This window comes from Carcharodon carcharias, chromosome 5, assembly GCF_017639515.1.
Source record: "Carcharodon carcharias isolate sCarCar2 chromosome 5, sCarCar2.pri, whole genome shotgun sequence".
In the NCBI taxonomy this organism is placed as follows: domain Eukaryota; kingdom Metazoa; phylum Chordata; class Chondrichthyes; order Lamniformes; family Lamnidae; genus Carcharodon; species Carcharodon carcharias.
Window position 1 is genome coordinate 163,801,423 of NC_054471.1, and position 23,334 is coordinate 163,824,756.

Consider the following 23,334-nt stretch of genomic DNA (forward strand, 5'->3'; position numbering starts at 1 on the left):
ATATTCCTAGTGATGCAATAATTCAATATAACTGCTGATTTTCTATCTGCCTCTTGGTTCATAAAGACATATTTTTAAAAAAGTAAAGGAGCAAAATATGAATATAATTCATGGGCACTTTTTTGGGTAAAGATTACAAATTCTACATGGAGACCATGAAAAGCTTCTTTTTCTTTAACCTTTGCATTTGAATTTTTAAATGTGCATCCTTTAGAAACAATAAAAAAATGTTCTAGCTTTGAATAATAGCCAAAGTACTTATATTGCCAAATCCTTCTGCACAATGGGATAATGGGACAGAATTTTGATACTAATCAGGTAATCTGGCTAATAGATTACAATTAGAACCTGGCCTGCACATACAGTCATCAAGGGAGCAGGCTTCCCTTAAAACATTAACCAGTCAATGAGCATCTGCAAGACCAGGAGACAGAATATCACCAGGGAGCATCTGCTTGCCCAAACTTTGGCATGAGCCCAAGGTTAGTGTGGAACATGAGTGCAAAGTGTTCACTGGATGCACTCCAAAGCACTATGCACCATCAATGCCTCTTTTGCACTTCCCCTATGATACTTTTGAATGTTACTTAGACTTACATCCACCACCTAAGTATCTCTTTGTGCAGTTCCCCCTGTACCACCCTCTCTCATCTTCCCCAACACCCCTCCACCACCACACACTCTGACATCCTCCCATCATCATGCCCCACCTTACTCAACCCCTCCCCCCCTCCTCCACATCAAGAAAGCACTTGAGAAGAGGTCTTGAAAAATTAAGTTCCATTTGGCCTTGCCAATAAAAAAGCTCAGGTTCTAAATTAGTAGCAGTTTATCTGTATTAGAAAATAAAAAATGTAAGTCATAGACGCATCAGATGAGCTACAATTAGGATAAGAGGAACCAAAAAGTGAAGGGAGCACTTAGACTGTGAAAAAGCAACAAAAAAGATAACACACAAATTTCAGCGTGGATTGATAATTTTAGGTTTTTAAAAAGTTTAGCAGTTTCATGTCTCAATTATTCTGTGCTCTTTTCCTTTATTGAAAAATATCAATTTCTTGGTTGCAGCCTCGATGATAACACTGCCTTCTCAGATCTATTGTAGAATCCTGTCCAGACTTTAATGCGATTGAAGTCTCTCTTTCTGCTGGCTGTATGGATGAAATTAATTTTCCCATTCTAAATCCAGTTCCTTGTTGGCATCATTCAGCTGCACAAAACGATCCATAATTTGGCACCAATTTAGTAAAAGACTAGCAATTACACGAGAAAACTTCAAAAATAGTTGGTGTGAAGAATGAAAATGTCACATTGTTGTAACAGGGTGCTGCTCTAAACTGTGTTCAATGCCCATCGCTACAGCGGAGTGTAGAGGACTCTACATCAAACCAATGCCATGCCTGAACTCCCTATCAACACTGGATGTAAAAAATTGGAAAAAAGTCTTTCAATGTCCTGCACTAAAAGCCTTCACCTTGACAAGGACAAATAAAAAATTCTTTACAGCCAAACTTAAGAGCAGGTGGGAGTCATGATCTTGCCCAGGACATTCTGATGAAGGCAAAGGAATTACGCCCCCTTGGCAATTATTATAACCTGTATTTCTTCATAACACAGAGGCATATGGTTCCGATCACGGGAAATAAAAGGAGTTTGCTTGTAACCACAAGGATTTGCCTCTTTCAAATAAAGTTCATTTCCCTTTGAGAAAATAAACAAAAGATCCATTCTTTCAAAATATTTTTTAAAAAAGGGTTTTGTGGGGGCCCTAACTACTACTTTATTCTGAGATGGAAATGCCCTTTTTGCAGTTGGATTGAAACAAACAAAGTGAGTTACGTGAGATTCTAGCATCCTTGAACAGCAGCAGACTGAAATTACAGCAAGTCACCAGGGAGGAAATTCTCAACTACCAAACTGTAAGAATAATGAGGTCATTTCCTCCCATGGTTGGAGTAGCCAGGGTAGTTTAAAAAAACACTTGACAGACACAATGCCCGTTGAGAACCCTTGACTGATGAATCAGGGATGGGTTGAAGCATGTAAGTAAAATATACCTTCGCAGCCAGATGCTGCTAACTGTTAGAAAGGCCAGCACGGAGATAATGCTAGGGCACTTAGAATGATTTTAACGCAGCACTGTGTTCTTCTCAATGCAGTAATACCAGACTCATACCATAGAAGGAGAATCTATTGTATTATCCACATGCAACCAAAATTCTGTTTCCATAATGAAGCGAGGTCAAGGCACAATTGTACAGTGTTGCCACAGCAATTCAATCCTATTTTAGATGCACTTTTTAAGAAACCTTTCCTGATTGTAGACTCTTGCACACAATGTAATTACTTTTTTGCCAGCAGAATATCCATTTTAAGTGAATTCCAAATGTGTATTTAGAACAAAATAATTATTAAATATGTGCTGTAATTAGCCAAATTGTGGCAAAGTTTTTGCATTATTTCAATGCGTTTTCATCAACTGGATTTCTCTTATAGTTCAGTGAGTAAATGTACCATGTGATATATCACTACAAAATATAGGACAGAAAATTCGATAAGAGTAATTTATCCATATTGGGTTAGCTGATCTCAGCCAAGCTAATGGCTTGACTAGCCCTGAGCCAGGGAGGTATAAAGCAGCCAATGGTCCCAGGCAACCGTGTGCATGTGAGGATGTTGGATGAGGAGAGTAGCAAACTCTCATGATACCCTGGGGTAATTGAAAGGCCTGCCAACATTCACTATTGAAATTCACACTGTAAGAGTGGTGATTTGTGTGAGATACTGAGGGACAGTTGGCACCATACTGAGCCTGTGTCACTGTCATCAGGAGATAGGACAGGTGGAGTGAGCTGATGCAAGAATGTCTCAGTTCCAAGTTAGGGAGCAAAGTTTCCTGATTAAGTTTCAATTGTCCTTGAGAACATGTAACCATAAAACCAAAACAAGGAAAGGCTATTCAGTCCATCTCCCTTGAACTATCATTCAGACTAAAGTCTGACCCATTTTCAAATCCATTCAGCTTCATAAACAATTGAAATCAAATTCATAGGGTAGAATCTTTGGCTCAGCAAGCGGGGGCGGGGCGCGCTCGCCGAGGCGTCAGGTCTGCGTCCCAACATCACCGCACGTCATTCAGATTTTCAGTTCGGCGGGCGCGCAGCCAAGTCAGCTGCAGGCCCGCCAAACTATCAAAGGCCTATTAAGGCCATTTAACAATCAATTAAATCATTGACCTGAGCTGCCTGTCCAACATTAAGGTTGGGGGGGGGGGGCAGGCGAAGAGCCCAGGCGGCCTTTGCATTTTTTATGGAACCTCATCCATGGGCGGGATGAGGTTTCATGAACATTTATAAAGTGTTGGAAAAATTTTTATTGACATGTCCCAGCTCATGTGACAGTTTCATGCGAGGGGACATGCCCTTAAAATTTTTTTATCCCTTTATTCATGGTTTTATATGTGAAATTAATCTCCCTGAGGCACTTCTGTACCTCAGGGAGATTTCTGCGCTCTTTCGTGTGCATGCTTCTCTGGGCATGTGTCACGCTGGGTGGGCCTTAATTGGCCTGCCCACGTCAAATGGCAGCGCCCAGCCGATCGGGGGCACCGATCAGCTGCATGCCTGACCCTGCACAACCCCCCCAACAGGGAGCAAATTCTCCCCATGATGTTTGAATACACGGTATATCATTTTTAAACAAACCCAGCAACATATTCAAGGCTTATTAGAATGCAAATGTAATATGCTATTTATTCTGAAAATTTACTGCCCTAAGTTTTTTTTTGATAGAAACTATTAAGGAAAACTGTCAATCAAAATATAGCATACTCCACCAGACTAAAAACTGCTGTTAATTTTAACTTATTCAGAATTAAACAATATGGAGTTTTTTTGTATTAAGCTGATAAATACACTTCAGGACTACTAGAACAGACATACTGTCCCTGTAGAATACTGATACAACATATGTGATTCTCCTGTAAATTGCACTGTAAGGAAAGCATTGGGCTTGGCCATTTGAATCTGATATGCAAATACAATATATGATCCGCCTCTTTTAAGGCACTCAAGCTTAACCTTTCTCACAAATGTCATTTCTGCAGCAAACCACATTACCGACAGGCATTGGAAGAAATTAAAAGTACTGACAAGGCGCTTCTAATCACCTATTTATAATAAAGGATTCACAATTCAAAGAATAGCCATTTGTTCAATGTCATCAATCGCGTCAATAATATTGCTATGAATATGGTGACTAAGACAAATGAAAGATGAGTATTCAACAGGAAAGTACTCAGAAACAAAATATGTGCAAGCTGAACCTATCTAGCCATGAAGGTATGTTTCCCAATTGAGGAAAATATATTGTACACATAAATGATGCAACAAAGCTTGGCACTGGTCCCCTGATTTAAATACCACAGACGAGCAAGGTCAAGGGCCTGACTTTTACCATTGCCATGTTCAGAGATATCTATGGTACAAAACTGCTGCTGTTTGAAACAAAGGTGCACAGGAACTATTGATTTTTCCATCCGAAGAAGGGTCATCCCAAAAAGTGAACCGGTCTTTTCTCTTTCAAACACTGACAGGCATGCTGTGCACTGGGAAAAATTAGCTTGAGGAGTTACTAAGCCCATCAGAGTAGTTGAATTGCATTATTACTTATAACAATAACTTGCATTTATGTAGCACTCTTAATGTAGAAAACTTTCCAAGACGCTTCAAAGAAGCATTAGGGAAAAAATGAAAGCTGCTCCATGGAAGGAGGTATTAGGAATGGTGACCAATGGTATAATAAGTAAGTTTGAGATCATAAAGGAGGATAGGAATGTAGAAAGTTTAGGGAGGGAATTCCAAACTTAGACTGTCATAGGTACAGTCATCAATACTGGGGGAAAGGAAGGATAAATGCACAAGAAACCACAATCAGAAGAATGAAGAATTGCGGCTAGGGGGTGCAGCTGGGTAGGGTGGTGATGGCAGGAAATTGTAGACTCGGAGGAGGTTATTCTGATAAGGAAGAGTAAGGCCATGGAACAATTCAAACATATCTAGCTTAAATAGTAGGATCGATGATCCAGCTCCAGATTAACAATGATCTGCAACTGTTAATTCAGATGTTGGGAGGTCACTCAAAGTCTTTTTTATTGACAGTGTGCCATTGACAGCAGATGCATAGCACTCCAATTGCTGCTAGCAATGCAAAGGAGGCATACGCCATGCCTTCAATCCAGCAAGGGCTTACATTTATTGGAATGCCACTGAAGGCCTACTGGGGTCCCTTTTTAGGAGTTTATCTGGATCAAATAAGCACTCATAAAATGCTTGTGAATGAGAAAAATCAAAAGCAACACGATTCCAGTGGCCAACGTCAACATAAACAAGCTTTTCAGCAACTCCTCAAAACCAGTACTTTAATGATATAATCAACATTCATTATCTAGGCTAAAGAAAATAAAGGATGAAATGGTATCAAAATAATCAAATTATTCACAACTGAATTTCTTTCATATGGGATACTCAAATGTAACTACAATTAAACTTAATACAAGGCAAAAATCGAAGAGGTGAATAACTTGGTGATTTATTTCGAACAGTGATACAACACTGGCCTGTCTTACAGAACTAAAAACCTGTATCTTCTCTCCACCTGCTCCCACATCTAATCTTTCCCATTTGATTTCCTTTTCTATGATGACTTATTCTGGAATATGATTCCACTGGCACCAACAACAACAACTGGCATTTATATAGCACCTTTAACATAGTTAAAAAGTCCCAAGGCATTTCACAGGAGCATAGTCAGACAAAACTTGACACAGTCACATAAACAATATACCAGGGGCAGGGTTTTCAGGTCGTCGGGTGGGCATGGTGGGCGGGCCTGGGACTGGCTGGGAAACTGGCCCACCGCCTGCGATTGGTCCCCGACCGCGATTTCACACTGGCTGGCCAATTAACGGCCAGTCAGCATGAAACACGCGCTGAAAGGCTCAGCGCTGCCAGGGTTGGGGCAGGAGGAGAGCAAGCGCTGAAGTCTGTGCAGGCATGGGGGAGTGCAGGGTGAATGCTCCCTGAAGGTAGAGAGCTGCCTCAGCGAACCAAGGAATTTTAATCCATGAAATAAAGATTTCGAAATGCAGGAAAAAATGTCCACACATCAGACTCCCTCACATGAACATATAGATTATAAAAATTCTGTCAAAATGTTTTTTTTTGAATTGATATCGGAAACCTCACCCCGCCCATGGATGAGGTTTCTTCAAAAATCCAAAGGTCACTTGGCCAATTCACCCACCTGCCAACTGTAATGTTGGACGGGCAGCGAAAAATCACACTTAGTTAATGCATTAATGGCCTTAACAGGCCTCTTAATTGTCGGCGAGAGTGCTGCCATCTCTCATGTGCACCCACCGACCAAAAATCCGCTCGAGTGTGCGATGATGTCAGGACGCGCGCCCAATGTAATTGTGCGTTATTTTACACCCAATCGGGTCGGGCGCATGCCCACCCATGGGACGTAAAATTTTGCCCCAGGGCACGTGACTCAAAGCTCTGTCACAGAATCGCAGAGTTTTAACGGCACAGAAGGAGTCTATTTGGCCCATCGTGTCTGCACTGGCTCTCCAAATGAGTATTATGACTTAGTGCCACTGTCCTGCCTTTTCCTCGTACCCCTGCACATTGTTTCTATTCAAACAATCATCTAATTCCCTCTTGAATGCCTCGATTGAACCAGCCTCAACCACACTTCTAGGCAGTGCATTCCAGACCCGAACCACTCGTTGTGTGAAAAAGTTTTTTTGCAAATCACTTTAAATCTATGACCTCTCGTTCTTGATCCTTTTATGAGCAGTAACACCTCTCCCTATCTATTCTGTCCAGCCCCCACAAGATTTTGAACATATCTATCAAATCTTTTCTTAGCCTTCTTCTCTCCAAGGAGAACAGTCCCAACCTCTCCAATCTATCCTTGTAACTGAAGTTTCTCATCCCTGGAACCATTCCTGTAAACCTCTTCTGTACTCTCTCTAATGTGTTCATATCCTTCCTATGATGTGGTGCCCAGAACTATACACAATACTCCAGCTGAGGTACGAGTGTCTTATATAAATTCAGCATAACCTCCTTGCTCTTGTACTCTATGCCCCTATTAATAAAGCCCAGGATACTATATGCTTTATTAACTGCTCTCTCCATCTGTCCTGCGACCTTCAATGATCTATACACAAATACACCTATGTCTTTCTGCTCCTGCACTCCCTTTCAAAATTTCACCCCTTATTTTATATTATTATTATTATTATTATTATTTTATATTATCTGTCCATGTTCTTCCTACCAAAATGCATCACCTCACACTTCTCCCCATTGAACTTCATCTGCCACCTATCTGCCCACTCCACCAACTTGTCTATGTCCTCTTGAAGTTCTACACTGTTCTCCCCACAGTTCACAACACTCCCAAGCTTCATATCATTTACAAACTTTGAAATTGTCCCCTGCACACCAAAATCTCGATCATTAATATATTATCAGGAAAAGCAAGGGCCCCAATACTGACCCCTTGGGAACTCCGCTACAAACATTCCTCCAGCCCGAAAAATATCCATTGACCATTTCTCCCTGCTTCAAAGAGGTAGATTTTAAAGAGTGACTTAAAGCATAAGAGGGAGACAGAGAGGATTAGCAGGAAATTCTAGAGCTTGGGGCTGAGGCAACTGAAGGCACAACCACTAATGGTGCAACTAAGGAAATCGGGAATCAGCAGGGGACCAGAACTGGAGGATTGCAGACATCTCGGAGGCCAAAGGGCTGAAGGAGGTTAGAGAGATAGGATGGGGCGAGGGCAGGGAGGCATTTGAATGCGAGGATGAGAGTTTTCAAATTGAGGTGTTGCCAGACTAGGAGTCAATGTAGCTCAGCAAGCACAGGGGTGATGGGTGAGCTGGACTTGGTGCAAATTAGGATACGGGCAGTATCTTCCCATTCTCATGCAACTATTACATATGAGGATACACATGCAGCATCATCGGGATATTTGACTGAGGGAAAGACACCACAGCTGACGTGTATGCAGAGATTCTCAAGCAGAGTCACTGGGAAGCAATCAAAATTGGGTGAGTCAATTTTAACTTCTGGCGCAAAGTTGGTAGGAGTGGACAATAATCCTGTTTGGGAGTTTTCATTGGCAGCTTGGCAGATTTTAACTGGGACCTAGCTTCGGGACACTGAGGCCCAGGGTGACACTGGAGGTGTGAGTCTGGCATTATGGACAGCAGCTCCCTACATGACGCCAGCCTAGGAGGCAGTTGCTGCATCTTTAGAGGTCAGTATGGCCTGTGTGAAGAAGCCTCCCACTTTTCTCAGTGATGGCCATGGAGAACGTCTTGGGAGTCTAGGCCACAATTTGAGCCTCAACCTTTAAAGATTTAAGAGAAATATTGGTTCGCTGCAATTCCTTGGTTGGGGGCTGATTCCAAATTTTTCAGGAGCTTCATGTTAGGTGGCATTTCTGGTATCCAACAGGGTCAGCGGCAGAGGTCACCAGCAGGTTCAATCCCAGTATCATTGGCAGGAGCATAGATGCAAATGGATTCTGGTCTGTGTGTGTTTGGTCAAATGAGGGTAGAATTGGGTTTGGCCATGATGCCTCCTGTTTTTGAACAGTCCAACCACAATTACTGCCTAGACTTACATATGAAGGATGATCACCTGGGATACCATTGTAGATCCAGGGAAACTTGCATTTCACACAAGTAACTGTGTTGCCTGCAGGAGGGTGGCTAGCGAAAATCAGTGGTCCATTTGACCACAAAGGCCATTGAAGCAAATTCTCCATGAGCACCTTCTCATGCATGGTTATAGCAGAAGTTGCTTGAAAGTAATGAGATAAGGAACTGTGTCTTATTTTCCCCTCTCTGGGCCAAGATGTTGAGGATGGTTGATTTCTCACCACTGTGCCTTCAGCTGAGGTCATCACAAACCATGGAGCTTTCTGCTCTGTATTGCTTAGTACAACAACCAGCAGTTACTGAGATACTGAGACATTAAAGAAAGAGATGTGTGCCTAGGAAATATTAGATTCCTGTTTATAATCATAGAATTTTACAGCACAGAAGGAGGCTATTCAGCTCATCATGCCTGTGCCAGCTCTTTGCAAAGCTATCCAATTAGTCCCACACCCTTGCTCTTTCCCCATAGCTCATAATGTTATCCCTTCAAGTATTTATCCAATTCCCACCCTTTCAGGCAGTGCATTCCAGATTATAACAACTGCTGAATAATTTTGCTTCCCTCATGTCACTACCTATCCTGGTTTTTCTGCCAAATATGTTAAATCTGTGTCCTTTAGTTACTGACTCTTCTACCACTGGAAACAACTTACTGTTATTTACTCTATCAAAACTCCCCATAACCTTCTCTGCTATAAGGAGAGAAAGCCCAGTTTCTCCACATAACTAAAATCCTTCAACCCAGGCACCATTTGAGTAAATCCCACCTGCATACTCTCGGAAGTTTTGAAATTCTTCCAAAAGTGTATTGCACAGAATTGGACATAATACTCCAGCTGGGCCTAATCAGTGTTTTATAAAGAATAAGTGTGCTTTCGTATGCTATAACTCTACTTATAAAACCAATAATTTTGTGTGCCTTTATAAGAGCTTTCTCAACATGTCCATTCTCAACCATCAATGTCTTATATATCTACACCCATAGGTCTTTCTGTTCCTGCACCACTTTTAAAATTGTACAATTTTGTTTATATTACCACTCCTCATTCACCCCAGAAAAATGTATCACTTCATACTTCTCTGCGCTAAATTTCATCTGCCATGTGTCTGCCCTTTTCACCAGTTTGTCCACTTCCTCCAGAGATCTGCTACTCTCCTTTTCATTGTTTACTGTATTTCTGAGTTCCATGTCTTTTGAATTTTTTTTATTCTTTCATGGGATGTGGGTACTGCTGTTTAAGTCAGCATTTATTGCCCATCCCTAATTGCCTTTGAGAAGGTGGTGCTGAGCCACCTTCCTGAATCACTGCAGTCCATGTGGTGTGGTGCACCCATAGTGCTATTAGAAAGGGAGTTCCAGGATTTTGACCCAGTGACAGTGAAGGAGAAGTATAAATAACATACCTTTTTATTTATTTTAGACTGTTCTAAAGAACATATCTTTTTATTTCTGTTGGGCTGTGGATTAAAATTACAATGGCTGCAGTTTGAAAGACATGCCTACTGGAATAGTGTGAGGGATATATACAATGTTGCTGTCCTGAAACAGAGTGTGCCATGAAAGACAAGATGGTGCCCAAGAGGAGTCCGGTCTAATGGGGAACTGTCTGGCAGCTACCTTTTAATTGGCTCCTAACCACATGACCAGGTTTGTGTTAGAGCAGTGCAGCAGAGAAAAGAAAAGCTTCTAGCTTGAAAAGAGAAAAGAACTAAAACCTCTTTCTCCTGTTTGAGTAAGATTCCAGTAATTCTACAATAATAACTAGCTGTTTTTTCTCTCCTCATGTCTCTACAATCTGTTCTCTTTCTCTCTGAAAAATCCCTGTCAAGAGGAAAAGGGGAAAATTACCATTAGAGACGTTGAAAAGCAAGTGTTTAATCAGTGAACTAAAGACTGAAAGTGCCGGGAAGATCACCTCGAGTCATCAACAAAGAATTGAAAGGAATTTGGAAGACAAAATCAACCCATCGAATCCTGTACTCCGGAATTGGTGCTATTGAACTGATTTATCCCATCCTTAAAATCCATGTTTTTGTGTGTCTTATGCATTCGAATGTGTATGTATAGGGATTTAAGAAGGGGTAGAGTTTAGATTATAGAGATAGAAATCAGCAATTCATATTTCTTTCTTTTGCCACTGGTTAAAGACTATTTGTTCAATCAACAGTTATTTACTTATTAAGTTTACAAACCTGGTACTCGTATTCTGTTAACTTAAATTAAACAGTTAGGTGGTTTGTTCAAACTTTTCACATTTATTGCAGCTCAGGGCGCAGTGGGGCTTGATATTGCAGTGCACTATCCCCAGTGAGTCGTGACAACAGCCATATAGTTCCAAGTCAGGATGGCGTGCGGCTTGGAGGGGAACTTTAAGGTGTTCCCGTGCATTTGCTGCCTTTGTTCTTCTAGGTGATAGAGGCTGTGGGTTTGGAAGGTGCTGTTGATGAAGTGCTGGTGAGTTGCTGCAATACACCTTGTAGATACACTGCAACCGCTACATATATAGGTGGTGGAGGGAGTAAATGCTGAAGGTAGGGATGGGGTGTCTATGTTGAATATGGCTTGTATGCATGCAATTAATATATATCAAAAAGAGCAGTGGTCATAACAGCGAACTCTGTGAACCCTGGCTGGAGGGCCGGAAGCGTTGCCACTTCACACTGAAAAACAACCAGTCAACGCTACTCTCTGATTTCTATCCCTTAGCCAATCTCCTATTCATGGAGCTATTTTACCCCGTTAATTCCAAGGGTTTCAATTCTGCTATCAAGTCTATTATATGGTACTTTATCAAATGCATTTCGAAAGTCCATATACACAACATCAACTTTTAATAAATCTGTGTTGGCTTTGAATTAATAATCCATATTTTTCCAAGTGGCTATTAGTTTTTCCCTGGATGACTTCCTTAAAAGTTTCCTTGCCAGGATGTTAGACTGACTAATCCCTAGTTGCTGAGTTTATTCATCTCCCTTTTTTGAAAAGGGTTATAACATGTCCAATCCTCCAGTCCTCTGGCATTAATCCTATTTCTGAGGGGGATTGGAAAATTTGGGCCAGAGCCTCTGTAATTTCTATTCTTACTTCCCTTAGCAACCCTCGAGGATGCATCCTATCCAGGCCAGGTGACGTTTCCACTTTGGGCACTGCCAACATTTTTAGTACCTCAACTTTGGCTATTTTTATCTTATACAATTCCTCTACAACCTCCTCCTTTACTGTGAAATTGGCAGCATGTTCTTCTGTAGTGAAGATAGATACAAAGTACTAATTTTATATTTCACCCATTAGTCATCTAGTGAGTTCTAGTTTTGGATACCCTTCCTTTTCTCCTCATGGGAATGTATCTAGTCTGTTCCCAAACCATTTCCTCTTTGAAGGCCTCCCACTGGTCATTTACTGTTTTACTTAGGACTTTTGATTTCAATCTACCTGGATTTAATCCCTTTATAAATCGAAAAAATTAGACCTCATCCAACTGAGTACTTTCACATTTGATATTTTCTTGTCATTTTCCATTACTACTTCAAATCTAATGATATTGAATCAGCTGTTTCCTAAATGTTCTTCTACCCAACCATACTCCACTTGCCCACTTACCCCACATCATTCCCCAGATCTCGATCTAGCATTGCCCCCTTCCTCATTAGGATGGAAACAAATTAATCAAGAAAGTTCTCTTTCAGGAATTCCTTCCCCTCTTTGCTACTTACACTCTTATTTTCCCAGTTTATGGCCGGGGTTTTCTGGCCTCGGCGTGGTGGGTGCCACCACGAAGATCCCGACTGGTGGGAGGGGCCAGAAAATTCCTGCCTATTTTAGAATAATACTACTCTGAAATCCCTGCGTTTCTCTGCAAATTTACTTCTCGATCTCCTTACGACCATTTGGTGGCTGACAGTGTAAACCCAGGAGTGTAATAGCTCCTCTGTTGTTCCTTAATTCTAAACAAATAGATTCTTTCTTTGAACTCTCAAGTACATTATCCTTTTTTAGTGCTGTTACAGTATCTTTGATTACTGTTGTCAACCACCTCCCCTGTCTGTCTTCCCTTGCTTGTTTTCCCTGAGCACATGGTGGCCAGAAAAGTGTCCATTTCTCCCCTTGTTTGAGCCAAGTCTCCATTACTTCCATAATATCATAATCCTATGCAGCTTTTATCATAATCCTATGCAGCTGTTTATGCTTGCAATTCACCAATCTCATTTACCACACTCTGTGCATTTACACACAGGATGAAAAATTTGTCTGCCTAGCATCAATTTGAGTGGAATGGCACAAACACTGATTCCCCAGAGGCAAACAGTGTGGCAGCCTTCTACCTCATGGCCCACATTTTCAGATATATCAATGAGGGAACCCATGCAGGCCATGTAGGTCGAAGTCTGTGGTGAATCAAGGTAATTCTGCATGGTGCTGCATATAAACACATTTCTCCTCCATGCACACGAGTTCAATCTAAGTCTGCTTCATATTTCCAATTCTGCCTGATTCTGTCCCACTTCTGAACTAATCTTTAATGCTGTTTGTCTCTCCCAGTTCTCTGTGAACTTTGTACCTCCTCTCTAATACTTTATCCTGGTGCCCCTCCACCTGCTAATTTACTTTAAACCTTTCCCCTACAACACTAGCTAACCTCCCCAATAGGAAACTGGTTCCAGCCTTGTTTCAGTGAAACCCTTCCATCTTCTATTGGTCCCTTCTGCCTCAGAACTAGTCCTAACTCACCAGGAATCTGAAGCTCCCTCTCCCCTCATGTATTTCTCCAGTCATGCATTAACCTGTCTTATCTTACTATTCCTATACTCATATGCTCACCTGCATGTGACACGTCAGAGATGCTGCTTTTCAACTTCCTCCATAGCTCCTGAAACTCTATCTGTAGCACCTCAACACTTACTTAAGTCATTGATTCAAGAAAGGACCACAACTTCTGACTGTTCCCCTTCCCCACACCTCTCCGACCCCTGATAAATGTTCTTCACTCCTGATCAAAATCTTAAGAAGACAAACCATATCAACATCATGGTATTCTGCAATGAATGGTTCACGTCCTAACTACTCAAAGCCTCACCTATAAGGCTAAATTCAGAAGTGTGAGAAATATTCCCCTTTTGCCTGAGCGGAGAGTAACTTCTACACCAAAGAAGTTCACCATGCAGAATGAGCAGTCCATTTGTTTGCGCTTATACTGTTCAACTAGTCATTTGGTAGTACAGAAATTGAATAAGAATCCCAACGCGTGTATTGACTAGTGCAGGTGGGCTTGCGGTAGACAGTGGTAGAGAATGAAAGAGTTGACGTTTCGAGTCCTCATGACCCTTCGACAGAACTAGGCAAGTTCTGTCGAAGGGTCATGAGGACTCGAAACGTCAACTCTTTTCTTCTCCGCCGATGCTGCCAGACCTGCTGAGTTTTTCCAGGTAATTCTGTTTTTGTTTTGGATTTCCAGCATCCGCAGTTTTTCTGTTTTTATATATATATAGTGGTAGAGAATGCCCTGGCAGATTTCTCAACTATCGTCAAGGAAGGGGAGTTAATTTGACTGCACCATTTCAAAGGTGAATTTGAGCGCAGGATGGAGCCCATTAAGACATGTAAGGCAATTATTACATGCAGCTGCAGATTTAAATATAGCGAATGTATCATCCACATATCGCAAATAAGCAAGGGGTAGGAATTTAGGAGTCATTGCATCAAAGCTACGTTTCTCATGGAACCCAACAAAGATGTTTGTGAGAGCTGGGCCTAGAGGGAATCCCATGGCAACGCCATCTATTTGGGCATACATGGTGTCATTAAAACTAAACTCAACTGCACGAGTTACTGAGTTCATAAGTTCAATAAATACTGATTCACACAATGGTGGTGGGTCTAGATCGCCATGAGATAGTGCTACAATGTAAATATATATGGCTTCCTTAAATGGAACATTAGTGAATAGGCTAGCAATATCAAATAAGCACTTGGACACAGCTTTGCTATCGATATGCAAGTCCTGTATGGCCTTCCCAAATATGAAGGAATCTTTCACCATATATGTAGAAAACTTGGTCAAAGCTGGTTGTAACAATTCGACCAACCATTTGGCCAATTCATATTGTGCAGAACTGGTGATAGATAAGATAGGGCTTAAAGGGACATCATTTTTGTGTGTCTTGGGCAACCCATACATATGCGGATGCAGCAAACCATGAGGACAAACCCTGTCATATGTATCAAGCCGTAGCTCATTGCTCTTACACAAGTCCAGTAATTCACCTTTGAAATGGAGCAGTCAAATGAACTCCCCGTCCTTGACGTACTAGTTGAGAAATCTGCCAGGAGCTTCTCTACAATTTACCACAAGCCAACCTTCACTGGTCGATATACGCAATGGGATTCTTACAGTTCCACATGCTATAAGATTGGTCTTAGCGGCAACCTTGTCAGTAGGGCCTGATCTATTTGCTTACCATGCAAGCCTGATATTGAAATAAGGCTCATCAAAGGCATCCTATGGGATAAGGGCTACCCTGATCAGATCATTTCACCCTGTATATCACACAAACTCATGAACGGGCCTAAGACCATCACTTTCCGCCCTATAAGGTGCTCAGTCTACCTCAGATTACCCTGGAAGGGCAAGGTATCTCAAAAATTTGAGCAACTGGTGGAAGCTAGCTGCTTCACAGTAGCAACATGAGTGGTATTCACCACTAAGAGGATGCTGCCATTAAGCCAAAAGACGTTCTGCCTATCACACAAATGAGTAATGTGGTATGTAAATTGCAGAGCCAGTGTGATGCTAGGTATGTAGGCTGTACATCCCAAAGACTGGCGGATCTTATCAAACACCATGTCCTAGCTGCTGTTTACAACACTCAAGTTCTGTCGAAGGGTCATGAGGACTCGAAACGTCAACTCTTTTCTTCTCCGTTGATGCTGCCAGATCTGCTGAGTTTTTCCAGGTAATTCTGTTTTTGTTAAGGTACAGACTGTGCCCAACCAGTCCGTGATTGCAAAACGCAAAACACGGTGTCCAACATGAAATGCGATTCCATGATTAGATAGCATTTGCTAAATCATCCTCAGTGTGCTATGAATTACACTGACCACCAATTTAAGATTGTGAGTCAGGCTCGCAGTGTGGTGCATTTGCGTGTTACTGGAGGCTACATATGTTAATACACAGGGCTCTGTTCTCTGCAGACAGAAAGAACATGTATGCACATTGCATCTGTTTCAACTAAACAAAATAAGTGACAGCCACTCGCTAACTCACTCCTCAGGGCAACACATTGACCAATCAGGGTCAAACTGCCTGGCTTAAATTTCAAACAATGCTTGGCAGTTAACTGTCAGTTACTGTCACTGGTGCATTCTCCATGGTAACACCACTACCAATCAGAGTCCACTTGCCAACCAATCAGCACGCTGTTCACATACAGTATAAATTGTGTTTTCCCCTTACATTAATATTCTTGCAAAGTGTCCTGATGTGTGCAAGACAAAATCTTCGATGTGTTTATTTTTTCAGCAAAACTATTCAACTAAATATCCATTCATTTCACAATCAGTGCAATGCGGCTAAAGTAGGTACCCTCTACAGGATGCACCACTGAAACTCACCCCAAGCTTCTTACAGGAGCATCTTCCAGCCCTGTGACCAAGAAAGAAAACAGCAGCAATGCCACATAGAAACTGAATCACTTCTAAAACTGGTTTGGGCAGAAGTCACTTCCTAGAGCAAGTATGTCTCTTTATAAGTGGCACTTGGTCCACATGATATCCTGGACCAGTTTTGAACAGTTGCAGTCATCAGAGAAAAATCATTTTACTAATTTTAAATGCACCTTACGTGCATTGTTCCACATCCATGCAAAGCACGTATGCCAAGCAAGTGGGGGGAAAAAACAGCACATTACATGCAGCCTTACATTCTCCATGTGTCAAAGGTCACCAGCTGAACTACATCATTTCACACTGGTTGCCTGAATACTAATTGTTGAAAGGCATATATTTTGTAACAGTGAAATACAAAACATTGTTTGCTTCATTGCGAAAAGTTACATAGTGGAATAAAGCATTGCTAGGTAGAATTCATTTTCAAAATTAAGCAACTGTTAATTCACATGTGTATACTACAACTGTGGCACTCTGCACTGCATGATAATCTTTGACTTTGATTTAATAATTTTGTGTGTAAAAGGATGCCTGCATTTCCAGGATAATCTTTCTTCTTCAAATGCACAAGCTTCCACACAGAGTAATTTTAGATTACCAGCTGGGAGAAACATTATGGATACAGTCCCTGTAAGCTATTTGTTAGCTTGATGATGTTGGGTGGCACCTTTGTAACTCTCTCCTCCCACACTGCAGCAAAGTGCTTCCCTTAGGTTGATGATTTACTTCTAATTGCAGATAGAAACACAATAATTCAGACTACAGTATTGTACAAGTGCTTTGTAATGATGGTTCTTACAGCCTCAAGAATTTCCTGTGCAATGACCAAATGGTTACATGAAGGTAAGCAGCATTTGGTTCTATTACAGTCAGTTAGTTGTCTGTCTGAACAAATTAAACTTCATCTTTCTGAAACATTTTTTCAGTGTTCGTACCACTAATTTTTTTGGCTTATTGGTATCTTCTTTATTGAACCTAAAAGAACAGTTTCCAAAAGCCTCTGCATTTTGTTTCTCATTTTATCTACCCCACTGCCCTTGTGACACAAACATGATGCAATTTCTGTCTGAATCCTTCGTGCATGAGCCTAAACACTAACTTTTGGCAGTCATTCCTGTCCTCAACTAACAGCCACAGGGATCATTGGACAGCAGTCAAGAGTTTGACCCTTGGGTGGTTTTTATCTTTTCTAGCCTGGGATAGTAATATTAATTGCTGTGTGACCATCCCTGCCTCCACATTCAGTACAGGTTAAGGGCTGAATCAAAGGCCTTCCTGATCTGTATGGCCCAGCGCACATGACATATGCAGTTCCCTGCTAAACCATCAGGGAAGTAATCCCTGCAATAATTTTTTGCATTTACATTACAATGAAAATAATAGCTCAATAGTAAGTTTCTCTTCCCACCAATTTAGATCACTAAAGAAAACCTATCATTAATTTTGCACAGCACTGAGGAGTCCTGCATTGCTAAGGATGTGAACTTTTGGATGAACCAAGGTACCCAGGTAAACATAAAATAGACCAGGGCATAACTTTGAAGAAGGACATAAGAGTTCTTTAGATGTCCCAGAAAATATTCCTCCCTTAACAGCACCACCATGTAACCTGGTTATGCATTTCATTTGCTTTTCTGGATCTTACTGTGTGAAATTAGTTACCTTATTTGCCTACATAATAACAATGACTGAACCTGAGAAGTAATGTTAATGTAATGTTCTTTTGTCTATGACATCTTTGGCAATCTCTTCTTTGCCTCCACCTATCACTGGCCCTCTATCCAGCTTTACCTGTCCCACCCGCCTCAACCAGCTTATATTTCACCTCATTTCTATATTTCCTTAGTTCTGATGAAGAGTCATACGGACCCGAAATGTTAACTGTATTCCTCTCCACAGATGTTATCAGACCTGCTGAGTTTTTCCAGTTATTTTTGTTTTTGTTTCAGATTTCCAGCATCCACAGTATTTTGCTTTTACCTGAGAAGTAATGTATTGGTTGCCAAGTATTTGGAGACATCTGGCTAAATTTTCACTAAGTTGGGTTGACTCAGGAGCCCTTTAAAAATGGCAGCTAGGACCCAATTCCTAGATTCTCGACCCCATTCCATGGGTTTTTGATTTTTAAGAGTGTCTTTTAAGGTGCGGGCAGGTTCGGGTCAAAAGTCCGCACCCTGCACTTCCAAGCTGACTGGCTCCATAAGTGGGGATAGGTATGCACTAGTCTTCTGTAATTTTCATGGAATCGAGCCAGGTTTTCAATGAGTTATGGCTCATGGCACCTCAGAGGTGTTGTGAACCTTAGGCTGCAAGAGTGGAGCTTTTAAAAGGTAAGTTCAAAAGGTCCTTATCATATACCCCATGCCAAGGTATGCCCCCACCCACCCTCTATGGCCCCTCATGCCCGCAATTCCAAGGTATGCCGCCACCCACCCTGTTTAAATAAAATAGTCATTCATTGATAACTTCCCATTTAGAAAAAAACTTCTTTTTACATGGTCCAATAAAAGTGTCAATCATCCAGACATTTTAAAATGTCAATAGCTGAAACTGCAAGCACTTGAAACTTTTTTATCTTGTGTAAATAAATATTGTGAAATTGACAGCATAGATCAGAGAGCCAGAGCTGCCAGTCGAGCAGTGTTTCCCTGGTGCTCAAGTATTTCAGTATTCTAATAGGTATTTGGGTCCTCAGCCAAGAATACTAATGAAGCTTGGCTGACCGCCCAGAAATTCATTTGCCTGAGGGGTCTATAGGGGTTATTTGGGGGAGGGGAGGCACACCATGACATGGGGCCTTGAGAAATCATAGGGAGTCGGTGGGGACATGAGGAGTGTGTTGGGGGTGAGAGATGAAGTGTGGAGGGCTTTTCTGTTTTTATTTTAACTGGTATGAAGTCCCACAGCATTCAGGCGGGTCTTTTAAATAGCCTGCCTCCACACTGAATATCACTGTGGCTGCTTCCAAACTTTTTGCAACGTCGGCTGGCCCAACACCAACCCACACCACCTTCTCCTGCCCCCCACAATGAAAATCCCATCCTTGCGAGCATTTGCTCTGCAGTGGACAGGCTGAGCTGGGAATTTTCCCAAGTCCTGCTCCCCGCCTCGCGGGTAAAATTCCAGGACTATCATGAGGACTTGGGAAGCAGAATATTAATGCACATTTGTTTTTTCTTACTGGACAAGGACACTACACCTGGAAAGCTTTTTCCATGCACTCTATTTGCTATCTCTATCTCATTTATGCCTGTAACCCAAGTTTGATGCTTTGTGGGCCTGAAAATTATAATCATTTCAAGTCATATCCCATGTATAGCTTTTATGTTAATCGAGTTCCAACAGAACATTTGTCTGATTACCAAAATTATCAATTCTAAAATCCTTTTTTTCTGAATTACGGGGAATCCTAAAAAATAAAAACTGACAGCTATACAGAATATGTTCACTGCAGACTTTAATGTGAAAACGGTGCTCAGTGTGATGGCAATCTGCCTTTGCTGAGACCCTCAGATAAAGATTCTATCAGACCAGGAGTACAGCCTGATGTAGTTCTGTCGAAGGGTCATGAGGACTCGAAACGTCAACTCTTTTCTTCTCCGCCGATGCTGCCAGACCTGCTGAGTTTTTCCAGGTAATTCTGTTTTTGTTTTTGTTTTGGATTTCCAGCATCCGCAGTTTTTTTGTTTTTATATCTGATGGACTCCTTGTCTGATGGTGCAGCGTTCCTACTTGGTATAGGAACTTTTCCAAATATTTGAAAGGAGGAGACTCAAATCCACCATGGCAATAGATTCCACAGACCCCAATACTCCTTCAATTCAGTTTCCAAAGGATACAGTTAGATTTGGTTTTGCCACATTCGTCTTGCAGCAGTCTATAAGGCAGGGCAAACCCCACAAAGCTGAACTGGGACAGGGATCTGTAGGCACCATCTGGGCATTTCATTCTAACGGATCACTTTATAGGTCCTACCAGGGTCTCCAACTCCAGCCAATGAACAAAATCTCCACCTTCCCAATCCCCCGTGATCTCTGATTCCTCCCTCATAATTTCAGACCCCCTATTTCTCCTGCAATCTGACTCCCTTCACTGCGATTTCCCACTCCCTGCATCACACTGCCCCACCCACCCCCAGACCTCAGAGTGTTCATACCAAATCTTTGATTCCCCACAGTGACTCGCTCCAAGTTCTCATCCCATCACAAACTCCTGAGTGCTCACCTCCTATTTCCAATTTCCTGCCACATTTGCATTCTCCATGTGCTCACTCCCATCATCCAAAGCCTCCCCACAGCACTCTTCACATTCCTGAATAATTATGGCAGCCTTCACGTAGTTTATGAAGCGCCTTATGACTTTGAACACCTTTATTAAATCTCCTTTTAACCTTCTCTGATCAAAGGAGAACAACCTCAGCATCTCCACTTTCTCCACATAACTGAACTCTCTCATTTGTGGTACCCATTCTAGTTAATCTCTTCTGCACTCTTTCCAAAGCCTTTTCTGGAGCATTTCCTGCATTGACAGGAGACTGAGATAGTCAATCAGGCTGACTTCCAGCTAAGAAACCTGTTAAAAAAGGAACATGCATGCTGTAGAGTTAAAACTCCATGGTATTTGGGAACAAGACCTCTATCCTCCCACTTGGACATCGCACCCCAGTAAAAATTGGGACCAATGCTGCTATTTATAAAGCCAAGGATCCCATTTGCCTTTTTAACAACCTGGTTAATTTGTCCAGGCACCTTCAAAAATATGTACACCTCCAGTTCTCTCTGTTCCCCATTTCCTTTAAAATTGTACCACTTTGTTTACATTGCATGGCTCATTCTTCCTACCAAAATGAATCACTTCATACTTCTCTGGCTTAAATTTCATCTGTCATGTGTCTGCCTGCTTTGCCAGTCTGTCCATTTCCTCCTAAAGTCTACTACTATCCCCTTGACTGCTTACTACTTTTTATATTATCTGCAAACTTCAAAATTATGCACTATATACCGAAGTCCAGGTCATTAATATATACCAAAAAAGAGTAGTAGTCTCAATACCAATGTCTGACCTGCTGAATATTTCCGGTGTTTTCTGTTTTTAACTGTAGGATTTTGACCTGGATTTCAGCCAATCATACTGTGGGGCCTATGTTCACCCATCACGAGGTCAGTCTGTCTCTTCTTAATCGACTTACAACCTATGTCCCTGTGAGGCTGTAGATGTGGGAATCTCTAGCATAGGCACTCCCTTCCCCTAGTCCCATCCTTCCTAGTAAAAGGTAGACCAAGATTCCATCCCTTACAAGGGTCCAAGGATATTGGCAAAGTAGAATACCTGAGATTCTAAAGCGGTAGCAGAAGGGCCCCACCAAAATGTCTATGGAACTTAGTAAGCTCAGTTTCTGCTCCCATAATCTCATCCTGGGTAATCAGTTTGCCACCTACTAATATTGAATTTTATTCACCATTACTGACCCCAGCCTTCCAATCTATTGAGAATCTACTGCACTTTATTAGTCTGCTCTTGATGAACTGCAATGCCCTCCATCTTGGCATCACCAACAAATTTTGACAGTACTGTTAAACAATACCAGTTGCAAAGATCCCAGCTTTGATTGTGAGGGAAGTCCATGGTCACTCTTGTTCTTGGCATAATGGCACCCTAGCTCCTTTGATGCAGCCAAATGCCAATCTACTTCAACAATTGCCCACCTATTCTGTAAGGTTTTTCTACCTTATTGGACAACAACTTATGTGGTACTGCAGTAAAGTCTGGATAAACAATATCGATTGAGTTCCTTTATTTACAAACTCAAACAGCTCCTTAAAGAATTCTAACAGATTTGACAAGTAGGATTTTCTCTCTATAAAGCCATCTTGACTTGCACTGAAAACTTCATAGCTCTCTAGGTAATTCACAGCATCATTTCTCAGGACAGCCTCGAACATTTTATCCACAATTAATGTCAACTTCACCAATTTGTAATTTCAAGGGCAGTCCACTTGTCCTTTATTAGAAGCAAATGCTAAATGCTATATTCCCCTGTCTTCAACATTTCCATCACTTCCTTATCTTTAATTGTTGTTATTTTTAATATTTTGTTCTCATTTCCTGGAAAATAACCCCTACATCTGAGCAAAAATCAGTGGATTTTTCCATGGAAACGGATACAAAGAAGTCCAGGCTAACTTCTATCTCCCAACTGTTTGACATACTCCCTTACTGGAAATTTCCAAAGGCTCTATTCACTTTGGATTGCCCCAGCAAAGAGCCAGATCGTGATTGACTATATGGCCTCCTTCTAGACTACTGTCTTCTATTGTTCAAATTCTTTCACACTATTTACTCTGGATGTAATCCTCTACTGCTTTTATGTTCTCTGCAAGTCTAATTTCATATTCCATTTATGCCTGCCCAATAATTTCTCTAATAGCCTTCACCTTCTCCCCTTACCTATCAACCATGAATCATAGAGTGCATACATTGTAACTTTATTAGGATGATACAAGGAATGAGAGACCACAATCATGAGAACAGAGTTGAGATACTGGGTCTATTCTTAAGGGAGCAGAGAGGCCTAAAAAAAGATTTGAGGTTTTCAAAATTATAAAAGGTTTTGAAATGCTAACTAAGAAAGGCTTAATTCTATTGGCTGGGAAGTCAGTAATGAATGGTAAAATTACCATTAGGAGTGAGGACAAAGTTTGGGGAAATTTATTAAACAGCATGTTGTTACAGTATAGGATGCCTTCCTACAGGTGGGTCTGCTGCATATTTTGACAGAACAATGGATAAACCTTTAAAGATGAGACAGATGCAAAGCTGTGGGAAGCGAGTAGAATTAGTTTTGGATTGCACTAGCAAAGAACCTGCACATACATGTTGCACTGAATACCGTCCTTTCATGCTATAAACCTCTTGTGGCCCTATGAAC